The sequence below is a fragment of the Cricetulus griseus genome, chromosome 3, assembly GCF_003668045.3.
Source record: "Cricetulus griseus strain 17A/GY chromosome 3, alternate assembly CriGri-PICRH-1.0, whole genome shotgun sequence".
Lineage (NCBI taxonomy): Eukaryota > Metazoa > Chordata > Mammalia > Rodentia > Cricetidae > Cricetulus > Cricetulus griseus.
In genome coordinates, this window is record NC_048596.1 from 25,380,860 (window position 1) to 25,393,823 (window position 12,964).

General features: G+C 44.6%; 1 protein-coding gene and 1 non-coding gene across 2 annotated transcripts in view; one reads left to right on the plus strand and one right to left on the minus strand.

Annotated features, from left to right (window-relative positions):
- Positions 1-12,964, minus strand: part of Pcgf5 (polycomb group ring finger 5) — a 114,641-nt gene that overhangs the window by 76,035 nt on the left and 25,642 nt on the right. The window lies entirely within an intron of this gene.
- On the plus strand, positions 2,150-2,254 carry LOC113834795. Its single transcript, XR_003483598.1, has one exon. It is a non-coding gene; the product is annotated as a U6 spliceosomal RNA (small nuclear RNA).

Consider the following 12,964-nt stretch of genomic DNA (forward strand, 5'->3'; position numbering starts at 1 on the left):
TGACCAAAATCCACTCCTGCGGGTCAACAAAAACATTTATTTTTGGTTCGGAAAGCTCAACCTGTCTAACTTTTGTTTGGGTATCAATAAAGTGCCATTTGACCAAGGAGAAAGATGAACATGCCAGCTGAAACTACTGCTACTTCTCCAAGATTCCAGAAACCAGGCACTGGAAGCCCCTCTTTGAAGGGTGAGGATTTGCAAACCAAAGTGTGAATGTGGGGACACAGCATTCATGATCTGCATGGGTGAGGTGTGCCTTTTCTCTCCCTATGTCTCCCAGAGTGCACAAGTCCCTAGAAGAGCATTCCCTTCCATGCTAAGAAGAGAATTTTTATATATTTATGTGTTCCATGTGTCTTTTTGAGTCACCTAGACATGTAGGAACTGTAGAAACAGAAGACAGTGTCAGAACCTCTAGTTCAGTAGTTACAGGTGGCTCTAAGTTGCTGTGTGGGTGCTGGGAACCAAACCAAGGTCCTCTGCAAGAGTAGCGAGTGCTCTTTACCACTGAGCCATCTCTCCAGACCCAGCAGGTAAATTTTTATGGACTATATGCGTTTTAACTCTTTAAGGCCATAGTCATACAGCCTTGCTACTTCAATACAGTCCACTGACCATCATCATTACCAGGATAGGAACGATCAATCTGGGGCCCAATCTGGGTGTTTCTTGTGTATTCACATGCTAAGTGGACTAAAAATACCCATTACTTCTTGAATTAGTGCTTCTTTCCCTAGAAGCTAGAAGTTAGGCTAATGCTAAGATAATCTGAACATTAAAATAAATGACATTAGGGCATAACACACTAAACATAATTCATGAATTCATATTTATATCAAGCAAACAAGATGGGACAGAAGAGGTTCTTATTTATGAAAACTTCTCTGAGGAGTGAAGGATCACAAAAGTCGCCATTTTGCACCAACGTTACTGCTTCAGGCAACAATTTCCTGGGATCATAAACAAACAGGTAAAAGACGTTGGGACATGGGGTATTCACATAGTTTTACAATATTTGTCCATGCAAATGCTACGGTTCTACAAAACAAAATCTTACAGTGTAAAATTGTGAGTTACAAAGTACTTACTAGTATTGTGTACTAATGAGGAAATGTGGAAAACATTACTTAAAACCAAGGGCTCAAAGTTACCACCACTAGTGAGGCTACACTCTGATATCACACATCTCACAGCTGCTAAGCTGATGATGCGTTTACAAGGACACATGGATGTCTATGTAACATTTCTGCCCAAAGTGCATCTTAATTCCAATAATGGGGCAAGGTAAAGCAAGCCCCCAGAAGGGCCACTTAATGAAAAAAAAATAGCACAGTCTTTAGAAAAATATACATTATAAAGATTAAAGAAACATGATAACTAAATGTAATGTGTGATTCTGGGTGGGCTCACAGACTAGGACTCCAACTGTTGGTGCTCTGATTACAAAGGATGGGCATAACTTAGAAGGATGTACACATCAGGCTGTACTGTATCCATGTTACGGTCCCTGAACTTAGCAATAAATCTCCTTCTTGGGTGATAAAATTGAAGAATTTAGAAGAACTGTACTTGTAAAGAACTGTGAGGATTATATTAAGATATCCAGAACAGAGAGGCAGAGTGGAGTGGTGGCCTGAGAACACGTAGCAAATTCAGTGGGAAGCATGGGTCGTTCCTTATTTGTGACTTTTCCATGGACTCTGAATTTGTCAAAATAAAACTTGGAAGAAAAGTGAGATATTAAACACCAACAGGGTGACAAATGGCCTCTGTCCCCAGAACCTTCTAGTAGAAGAATCTGACCACTAACTGGATCTCGCTCTGCACTGAAGCGATCTTGTGGCTGGTTTATTAGAGATAAACGGCAGGCTGGAATGATCCCTCCTGCAGAGACTGTTCGTAAGGGGAAAGCTCTTTCCAGTCAAAAGCCCTCCTTAGTCAATACGCCTCCTAATCTGGTGTTCAGTGTGCTAGGCCGTGCCCTCAGCACAGGAAACACGGCGGAGAATCAGATTCCTTGATGGGCAGAATTTACAGTCTGATGGAAGAAGACAGAAAATAAGGAATGCAAGTCAGGCAGCAATAGTGCTACAAAGGAGGATAAAGTTGAGGGAGGGGAAGTTTGGGGAAGTGGTATTTTAAAAGGGCTCCCTTCAGCAGCATACATGCTAACACTAGAACGACACAGAGAAGAAGACATGGCCCCTGTGCAAGAATGGCCCAAAAATCTGCAGTGTTCCCCTACATTTTTTTTTAAAGGGGAGGGGTTAGAGGACTCTAGTCAGATCACACTTAGACAAGACATGAGCATGTTCAGGCTCTCACTGAGCAGATGGATAGTGGTGGGAAGTACAACAGCAGAGAAAATCCTGAGCCAAGGGCTGAAGGTGAAGGCTTCCAGATGAAACAGTCAGGGGTAAGGTCACACAGCCACTCCTAGGTCACTGCTGAGACACTGTCATTTATTCTGACAACTATATTGCTTCCTCCCACCTTCCCCGGCTACTCAGCGGCCTATTGCTCTGGACAGCTGGCACAGTACTGTCCTAAGGAAGGGCCTGGCCTTCTTTGCTCCCCTCAGTTAGTGAGACTCTATGGAGGGTTTCCCTCCCCACCTATCAGTCACCTCAGGAGACGCCTTCCTCCTGGTACATTCTCTGACACTTTTGAAATCCTCAACCCCGAAAGTTTCTCTTGGGAGTTCTGTTTGCTCTGAAAGTGTCTAGTCAAGGGTGGTTTGTTTGCGTGTATTTACAACCTCCAGGGTTTCTTTCCACAGAAGCCACTCTCCTTCCGGGGTGCTCCGTATCATTCTCCTTCAATCCAGCTTACTTTTCTTCTCCATCTGAACTCGGCTCTGCAGGCAAACAGTGTCCTGTTCAGTCTGCGGTGATGATCACTCAAGGAGCCAGACCCTAGCAATTCTTTGGTATCAGTGGGGCTGTTGTTTACATCAGGGATTAAGAAGTCAACCTTTTAATAATCTGACAGGAGTTGCTGAAGTGCTGGCTCAGCATGCCTTCCAGTTGCTGTTAGCCTTAAGCACACCACTAGGGTTCGGGTACAACCCAGGGCATGGTGCGGGCCAGGGAGCACAGCGCGCCTCAAGCCTTGGATACCGATCATGATACAGGAAACCATACATCAGATAGGTGTGTGCACAGCCAGAGAAAGTCCACCAACAGCAGTTTACAGCATTATTTCTATAGGAAGAACAAATTCTGAGCTTGGCTCAAGTAATTAACTTACTGATGAATTTCGGCATACAGCCTTGTCACTTGTAATACTAGCATCTGTGACTGGGGCTATATTTTGTGCACAGATTATTTGTGACACATTGAGACTTGCAGGGCTGATGTGGGGAGGGGTGGTGTAGATTTGCTTTGTTTTTGTTGGACTAAATGTACTTCAGATTTAAACTGTCAGGTAGTGAGACAATCATCAGCATTTCCCTTGCATAATATGTGCGCTCACCAAGGGATGGTCTGGAGAACCAAAGAAGGGTTCTGCGGACAGATCAGTGAGTCTAGTGAGGGCAGAAGGGGGATTTGACACTTTAAAAGCAACAGCTTGTGTATCTCTGATCTCACTGGACATCGAGGGCTCTGATCACCAGCCTGCACTGCACAGAATTTAGCTTACCCACAAAAATTGTTGTTTGTGCAACAGTTACATATTTACTAGATAGTTCACAGCTCTTCTAACATTTTGTGGAAAAGTTCGAACCTGAACATCAAGGAAAACTATCAACACTGTATATAGATAACAGTAATCATTACATTCCCTGAACTTGCTGACGTATACACTATCCGCTCCAGGGAGGACACCGAGGCAGTTAAAGCAGTAAGGAATTTGAGGGAGCAAGAAGCAGTGAACCAGTAATGGGGGATTCAATTCTGTATCACTCATTTCAATTCTCTGGGCTATCCCCGTTCGCATGTCTAGGTTCTCATGCCTGTCATCTAGACTGCAGAGAACCAACAGCACCCGGGTAAATACCTCCACCATTTACTTCACATATAATTGCTCCCTGTTTGGATAATTTTCAAGCAGGGCAATTTTTTTCAAAAGCACCGTAAAGAATGGAAGTGTTTGCTACAGTTGACCAATGGGAGACTTATATACTCTGTCTTTAGGATGCTGAAAGTGTGGCAAAGCCCTGGACCAACCAGTGTGGCCAAACCCTGGACCAATCAGTGTGGCCAAACCCTGGACCAATCAGGTTCAGCATTTGCAGCATTCAAAAATCATCTATTACGAAGTTCTAAAACCATTCCTTGTTTTGTGACCCCTGTAAGTGGTGAGTTATTCCACAACTCCTCAGAGGACTACCTACCATCTACCAGGAACTCTATGAGATGCCTGGAGCACAGCACTGAATATATAAACAGGCCCCTGTACTCAAGGAGCTTTTGTCTAAGAAGAATTAAGTACTTAAATTTAGTATCTGCTAAATAAATACTAAGAGAATGTAAATTAGTCACTGGAACACAAAGTTCCATTTTCTTGTTTTAAAAGAAAGTTGTCGTTGTTATTATTATTATTATTATTATTATTATTGCGTATGCATGCAGGTATGCAGACCATGACACATGTATGGGAGTTAAAGGACAACTTTCACTAGGCAGTAGTGGCACACTCCTTTAGTCCCAGAATTTGGGAGGATCTCTATGAGTTTGAGGTCAGCCTGGTCTACAAAGTGAGTTCCAAAACAGTCAGAGCTGCTACACAGAAAAACCCTGTCTTAAAGAACAAAAACAAAATCAAAACAGAACAAAAGGGCAATCTTCAGTTGATTTTCTCCTTCTATCATGGCTCCTGGGGGCCAAACTCAGATTGTAGGGCCCACATAGCAAGTGTCTGTCTTCACCTCTATTCTGCCAGTCCTGGAGTCCAAGCTTCTAACAAAAGATGAGACACCAAGTTTTCTTTTTAAAACAAAAGCCTTAAGCCTGAATAGTCTGAGCTACCTTAAAGTGGGCAAATTCAATGTCACCCAGTGTCAGAACCAATTTGTGGTAATCTTACAGCCTACCCTCCTACTGCAAGTCTTGTTGGGATAGACAGAGTAGAGTGGGCAGCTAGCTTGATGGCTGTGTACCCATAATTCCTTCAGTCCAGAGAGAAAGGCAGGGGAATCTCAAGTTCAAGGCCTGTCTGGACTACATGGTTAGTCTATATTGCCAAAAAAAAAAAAAAAAAAAAAAGGAGAGAAGATTTGCAAATTAAACATTTCACTTATGAGTGTAAAATTATCTTTTTTAAAGCAAGTAACTATTCAAAACCATGTACTCTAAAGTTTTATCATGTAATGCCTCATGTATTATAATTGTGGTTACTCAAACTCAAGTATTTTTTATAATTTGGTGGTACGGTGTTCCACAAGCTCAACAGCAAATGACAACTGTTTGGTTCAACCCTATGAAAGCTCCCTGACAGTGTTACATTGGCTTACACTGACGGAACACTAAATCCAATGTTGTGCACCTTACTGAAGTCATTAGCTTCACAACTACAACCCAGAGCTATCAGGTTAAAACTTTAACTCATGTACATATTTCTTTTGTGCACAGAGTACCTACAGTCTGAGAATGTGAGACCCACCAGGTCTATATTCAAAATTAAACGAAGCAAACGGAACTGTTTGAGGATACAGAAGACAGAAAGATAATTTATATTAACAAGTAGTCAATATGCCAGTATGTATTTTTCAGGAGATCTAAAATACGATTTTTATACAAATATATATTGACTACATGCTAAAAATTTACTTAATTCACTAATAAGGAAAACATCACATGATGCACTTGTGTCAGTGAAGTGCAGGAGAGGCTGAATAGCCACCAAAAGCCATAATAATGAAATAAGATTTCTAGTGTACGGACCTGGAGGGATGGCTCAGAGGTTAAGTGCACTTCTTGCTGTTCTTGCAGACGATCGGAGTTCAGTTCCCAGCACTCATGTCTGGCAGCCTGTAACTCCAGCTCCAGTAGCTCTGATGCCTTCTTCTGGATACCATATATGTGCATGTATATACAACACACACACACACACACACACACACACACACACACACACACACACACACACACACCACACACCACACACGTCTTTTTTTTTTTAATGTGGCTTAATGTTGATGTCCCACTGGACAATTGAGACTATAACTTTATCAGGGTGTGTTAGCCTTTCCTCTGAACTGAAACATTCTCTCCAGAAAGTGGGAGGGCTGAGCTCATGAGAGCCAAGAACAAACTAACTTCTTCATTTCCAAAGTTCACAGGGGACCTTCCCAGAGCTATAGAAGCAGAAACCAACAGTTGGGGGAGAAGGCTGTTCCCTGCTGGTTGTGCACAGAGCTCGGGGATGTGGCTTTTGTCAGTAGCCACCCTTTGGGTGGGTAGATTATTTTCTTCGGTAATGCAGCTGTTCTGGGTCGTCCCTGCTTTATAAGTAACCCCACTAAAACTCACTGTCCACTAAGTTGGACTCTGGTGCAGCTTGTACTTTGTTCTGTTACAGGTTCCTTTATGGGGTAGCTAGTCATCTGTGTGTCCTCTCTCCCCAGGAAAAGTCTCTCCCACAAAAGAACATCACCTCTGTCACACAGAAGTCCTTTGTAGCTCACCAATTACACATAAAAACAGGGTTCTACTTAATAGTCAATAGTAACTTAGACAAAAGTATACTTAATTTAGGAATATGTCCAAGCCCATGTAACTGTTCCAGGGTAACACAGAAAGGACAGGTATTTATTTCATGCTCCCATCTCACTCCCACTGCACACCCGCCCCCTCAAGGTTTGGATTGTTTTCTCAAAGATTTTAAATGTTCAGTGCAATCCTGGCTGCTTCAAACTCTCCCATAAGGGACTAATCTAGACAGCAGCGTGCTCTAGAGCAGTTCATCTCAACCTTCCTAATGCTGAAACCCTTTAACACAGTTCCTCATGTTGTGGTGATCTGACCATAAAATTATTTTCATTGCTACTGCTATGAATTGTAACGTAATTATCTGTGTTTTCCAACGGTTTTAGTTGATGCCTGTGAAGGGTTTGCAATCAACAGGCTGAGGACTGCTGCTCTGGCGACTTCAATTACCCTGTAAAACCATCCAGAGGTGAACATTCACCTGCCCCCAAGAAGGCTGTAAAAGTCCTTAAATTTTTTTTTGTTTTCTTTCTTGCTTTTTGCCACATATGTGGCTTCTAGTTGGCTACAACAGAAAACCCGCTGCTTGCCCTGCTTCTAGTCATTTCTACCAATGCATGTCCTTGCTGCTTCCCTTCTCTTGGTAAAATCCCCCTGTATGAACACTACGCAGGTAAATCTTTCCAGCAAAGCATGATCCTTCAACATAAAAACATATGCAAATTCACACCACAGTATTATAACAAGCATTGTGTTATTAACACATACATGTTAATACTTCTATCCATCTACTCTTGTACCAGAATCAAGCACCTTACTCCTTAAGATCAGTAGGTTAACAACCTCCATTCACCAAATCCAATTACAGAACAAAACAAAAAATCGTCTCAACCGCTTTTAGGAGCAAAAAATGATCAACTCCGGACTCTGTACTATACATTAAATCAAGACTCTTAATTAGCAAGAAAGATGGATGCCAGACAAGGACCACTCACTGTTTGCCAAATCGGTGCCAACCTGGGTTTTACAAAAACTGTATCCTTTTTAATCTTCACAGAAATCCTATGAACTAGTTAGTATTTTAGCCCCTCTTTTCTGGATGAAATAAACTCAAGTATCACAGAACTCACTCTCCCAAGGTCACAACATTGGTGGGACTCATACTCAGATTACTGACAGCCTCAGAGCTTATATGCTTAAGCACTACGCTATGTGACTGGAGATGATGGAAAAATCATATAAAATGGATCCATCTCTCCCGCCTCCTACCCCTCCACCACATCATCACCACCACCACCACCATCACCCTCACATTTACTTAGCATTCTTACACAAACCATTGTTCTGAACATAGGAAGATTTTAAATTTTTACTACAACCTGTTGAGTAAGTATGACTACTATTCAGTTTGTAGGAAAAAAAAAAAAAACTGAGACAGAGGTCAAGTGCCTGCTGAGGTCAGAGTACTAACGAGATGCGGGTGGGTTGGGATGTAGTCTAGATAGCCTGGTCCCCATGGGCCAGACCCCCTCCACACACATACACCCCTACCCCGCCCCCCAATCCAATGTTCACAGTGATCCTGAGAGCACAGGGCAGTGGGGCATGTCTACTCTTCAGGGCCTCTGAGGCTGGAAAGCGCCACACTGAAGTACAGAACTCTAATAGAATGTCATTTAGTATAACCAAAAATCATCAGGTTACAAGGTTTTCATTCAGCCTCGTTAAGAAGGCAAAAAAGGTAACACACTTAAGCAGTTTCATCCAAGGTAACTCTTAAGGTCGTTGTTGCCCCCACTCCCCCGGAAAACTTACTCAATTCAGAACAAACGAGCTGTTATAGTGGCTTCTTACAAATCCTTCTATAGAAATTGGTTTTGTTCGTGCAACATTGGGGTTTCTCAGAATTCCCTCGGGGGCTGTGGGTAGCTGGAGGAGGAGGTTCCCGACTCCATGTTCAAATAAGTGGCTCCGTTAATGTGTTTTACATACTGGGCTTCCCCTGGCGGTTTTGCTATGAGAGTTCTGTTCTAAGTGGGCAAGCCTTCTTAGCTGCAATGTCTTCTCCGGCCTTAGCATTTCTCCTTTTGATTCCTGCATGCCATGTTTACCAAGCTCTGGCCATTCTCTCACCTGACCGTCCCTTTCCATTCCCTCCTGTCAATCATAATCAGCATCACTGCTAATGCTTATTACATGGCAAGCTCTAGTTACACGTTTTTATATCAGTTGTATTGTAGAGTGCTCTAAATACCCCATGAATTGAATCCTATCATATTGATACCATTTTTTCAGAGCAGGAAACCGAGGCTTGATTTGCCTACTGCCCAATGTTCACTAGGTAGGATGAAAATACAGTCATCCCTCTCCAAAAGCTGCCAGTTGCTTACCTGCGGCCAATTCCACCCTTTACCCACTTCAATACTGCTCCAGTTTCCAGTGGGACTTTGTTCAAGACTCAGTCTGTTCAAAACAGAAGGCACACAGGAAGTACCTTTCTTTCTGGAACAGCTTTTCCAGCAAGACCTGGACACCAGTGAGTGCTGTGGTGGCTGGTCACAGCGCAGTAGCATCGGCCCTGTGGCTGTTGGTCAGTCTTGCAGTGTTAGATTGCTTCTCAGAAAGAGGCTATGCTCCCTGATCTAGGCACAGGGCAGGCTGGTTTAGTCTTGGCAGATAGTCAGTGTATCTAGTTTTGGGCAATCCCCCTGAAACAGGTACAGTCACTGCCCCCTCCTCAGTTTCCTCACGGCTCACCTGGAAGTAGCTCTCTGGCTCTGGGAGCAGGCTAGGCTACCCTGAGAAAGTAACCTTGAACAAAGATTGTGCGAGCACCACTCTGGTAAACACAGCACTGCAGCTGTATTGACTGGACTCCTCTGCAGATTGACAGACAATGCAGGGAGTTAATGGCCCCAGGACACAGTCTCAGGCAGGGGCAGGTGGGCAGTTGATCAGCAATGTCCCAGTTTCCTTTCCATGTGAGTGAGGTAACTTTGGAGAGTGGACACTGCTCTCTTGAGTTGCCTGCAGGGCCTGGGTTCCCAAGGTCCACAGTAGAGTCCTTCTAGAGCTCATCCTTCTTAGGTGACTTTTCTCTCGTGATCCCACTTCTACATTTGCCTGGTAATATTTTGGGGGTTGCTTCTCAAGTACTTGTGAGTGGAGGGGATCTGCGCTGTGGAAAGCCACACTAAGGTTTCCTTTCCCTTCTTATTGTCTCATTTCTCCATTTGCCAGACAGGAGGGCTCCATAAACATCTCTAAGGCTTCATCAGTGACATCTACAAAGGTTCAGTAGTAAACTAAAACTGACTACAAAGTTTATTTATTTTTCTAAAAAAACCCATTTTTTACTTTTATTTTTTATGTATGAGTGTTTTGTCTGATGGGTACCCAGTGGCCTAGGAAGCCAGAATAGGGTATAGAATTCCCTGGACCTGGAGTTAAAGATCACTGTAAGCCACCATATGGGTACTGGGAACTAAACCTGGATCCCATGGAAGGGCAGTAAGAGGTTCTAACCACTGAACCATCTCCCCAGCCCTAGGGGTCACTACTTAGTGAAAATCCTGCATTAAATCTTAGAGACTAGGCCAAGTCTCACCTACAGTAACATGGAAGGTTCTTGGGCATCATTGGGGACCGACAGGGGGGCTTTCATGGTAACTCTCCTGAGTGCTTCATGGCTCTGCAGGGATGGACTTTGTCTGGGTTACTTTCTCAAGGTGACCAACATGCAAAGACTGAGGGGGCTGGTATAAAGGCCTGGCTACCACAGCCAAATCAAGAGAGTTCTGAAGAGCTATTCCAGCCCCACACTTCCACTGAGGCTGGAATAGCAGCTTAATTTGCTTAATTTCTTCTTTGCACCCCCCACTCTCTATGAGTGAATGAGAGCGTGTGTGTGTGTGTGTGTGTGTGTGTGTGTGTGTGTATGGGGGGAGGGAGGGAGGGAGGAAGAGAGAGGGAGGGAGGCAGGAAGATGGGAGGGAGACAGACAGAGAGAGGGGGGTGGTTATATGTAGCATAAGTACATGTCTATACATATACAGAGGCCAGAGGAGGGCATTGGATATCCCTTTCTATTGGTTTCTGCCTTACTCAAAGATATCCTCTGAGACAGGCCGAATCACTGAATTTGGAGCTAGGCCAGCAGCCATCAAGCCTCAGTGATCCTGTTGTCTCTACCCCCCCTCCACAGGAATGGGGTTACAGACACACACACACACACACACACACACACACACACACACACACACACACACTTACTTTTTTCACGGGTCCTGAGACCCGAACTCAGCTCTTCATGCTAATACAACAAGTAGCCTCCACTCACTGAGATATTTTCCGGCCCCTCCTTCCCATCTCTTATACAAAGAACACCACCTTGAGTCTTCGAGAATCAAACCTGTGACAAGCAAACTTTAAATTTTGCTTATTAATGTCTCCCAAACTGGACCATGTGGAACTTTACTGGTGGAGGCAGAGCTGTCCTTTCTTGATGTTCTGGAAGCATGAATTGAGTGACAGAAGGGGAGAGGGGCAGTGCTTTTAACAGAATGGAATGAGGTAGATACAAACCTGTTAGGTATGAGATGCAGTTTCAGTTTCTGAACAAAACAAGAAAGACACAAAAGGTCAGAACAGCCAGTGAAACTGAAAGCTGAGCACACAGCTGAGGCAGCCAGAGCTGATGATGTAAGAGAAGCATCTGAGGAGGGCTAGAATGGGCTCCCTGGCAGGGGGACAGACTGGATATACACGGCCAAGACTCTTGGAGTAGAATCACCGTGATCTGAAGCAGGGCCCCTGACTTCAAGAAACTCCATCCAATCCACAGAGTGTGGGCCACATGGGGAGAGGCCAAATGTCAGGTGGAAATTCCCAGTTAAGTGCAGGGTTGAATTGGTTCCACTGGAGAGTCCAGGGGGATCCCCAGGGTGCTGTCACTAGGCAGGACTTTACAGAGAACCTGCCCAACAGCTGAAGGCACAGAGGGGCCTGGGTCCCCAGCAATGGTCAGATTTGCTTTGTGGAGGGAAAGCTGGTGACACAGCTATGCTCATGGCTGGGTCTAACTGCTGGGATCCACCACCTCCTCTGCTGCACTGCGGCCAAGAGATTCAAGGTGTGGAGGGTGGTAGCAAAGTGATTGACAGTTAAGATGATTAATCCAGGCAGAGTCCAAAAGGAGGTGAGGGGGTTAGTTTTATGTGAAGGAGGGTGGCTACACAAAGACTAAAGGAAGTACCAAGAACAAGGACAATGCGGGCGCCCGAGGTCTTTGAAGTAAGAAGACCAGAGGGGCTGACTCATATAGGGCCTTCTGGCTCCTACTTGAAGACGAATGAACCGTGAGGACATAATTGGGTAGAATGACATAACCTGACACTCCAATTTCCCTCAGTTACTGTTGAAGTATAAAATGCACCCCCCCCACACACACACCAGGCTCACACATTTGAACACTTGCTCCACGGCTGGTAGTGCTGTGTTGGAAAGTGGTGGAACCATCTGAAGCCTAGCTGGAGGAAAGGGGTCACATGGGGTGGGACCTGAGGTTACAGCACCCCCCTTTGGAGCTGTCTCTTCCTGACTGCTGCCACCATGTAACCTGTCACTGTGTACTCCTCTGCCACAGCTGAGTCGCCCCCGTCACCATGCCGTCCCCGCCAGGATGTACTGTGTCCCTGAACCGTGAGCCACAACACGCTCCCCCCCCCCACCAGTGATTCTATCACAGCGACGAGAAAAGCGAGTAACAAGCCCTCTACAGGGTCTATTTTTCACATAATATTCCTCACAACCTGACCAGTTCAACACGCTATGAGTTCACTCTCTCAACCTCTAAGGATGCAGGCTTTGTGAGAGGAGGGAGGCGCTGTCTGTCCGCTGGGCCCTGCTGGTGGAGTAATTCTCCCAGTTTCACTTACAGTGTATAATTAACACAGTGAATCAACACACCATCTTGGAAAAAACCTGGGTTCCCTTCATGAATGGCAGCGTGAACCCAGACAAAGGCACACAGGTGTGTGTGTCTAACCTACTACCGAGAGGAAAAAACAACAGATATATGTCTTTGGGGGAAATTAGGCGAGGTCTCCCAAAACAAATTATGTTTCTCTTTTGTAAAGACTGATGGCAAGTTTCAGGGGGAAAAACACAGACCCAGCGGCCATTTGGGAGGGTTCAAATGTATGAAATTCATTCACTAATCACATGCTCAATAAGACTATCCAAGAAAGGCTGTGACAATGAGACCGAAGCAGGACAGTACTTTTTTTGGAGGGGGGTGGTATCCTGCTCAA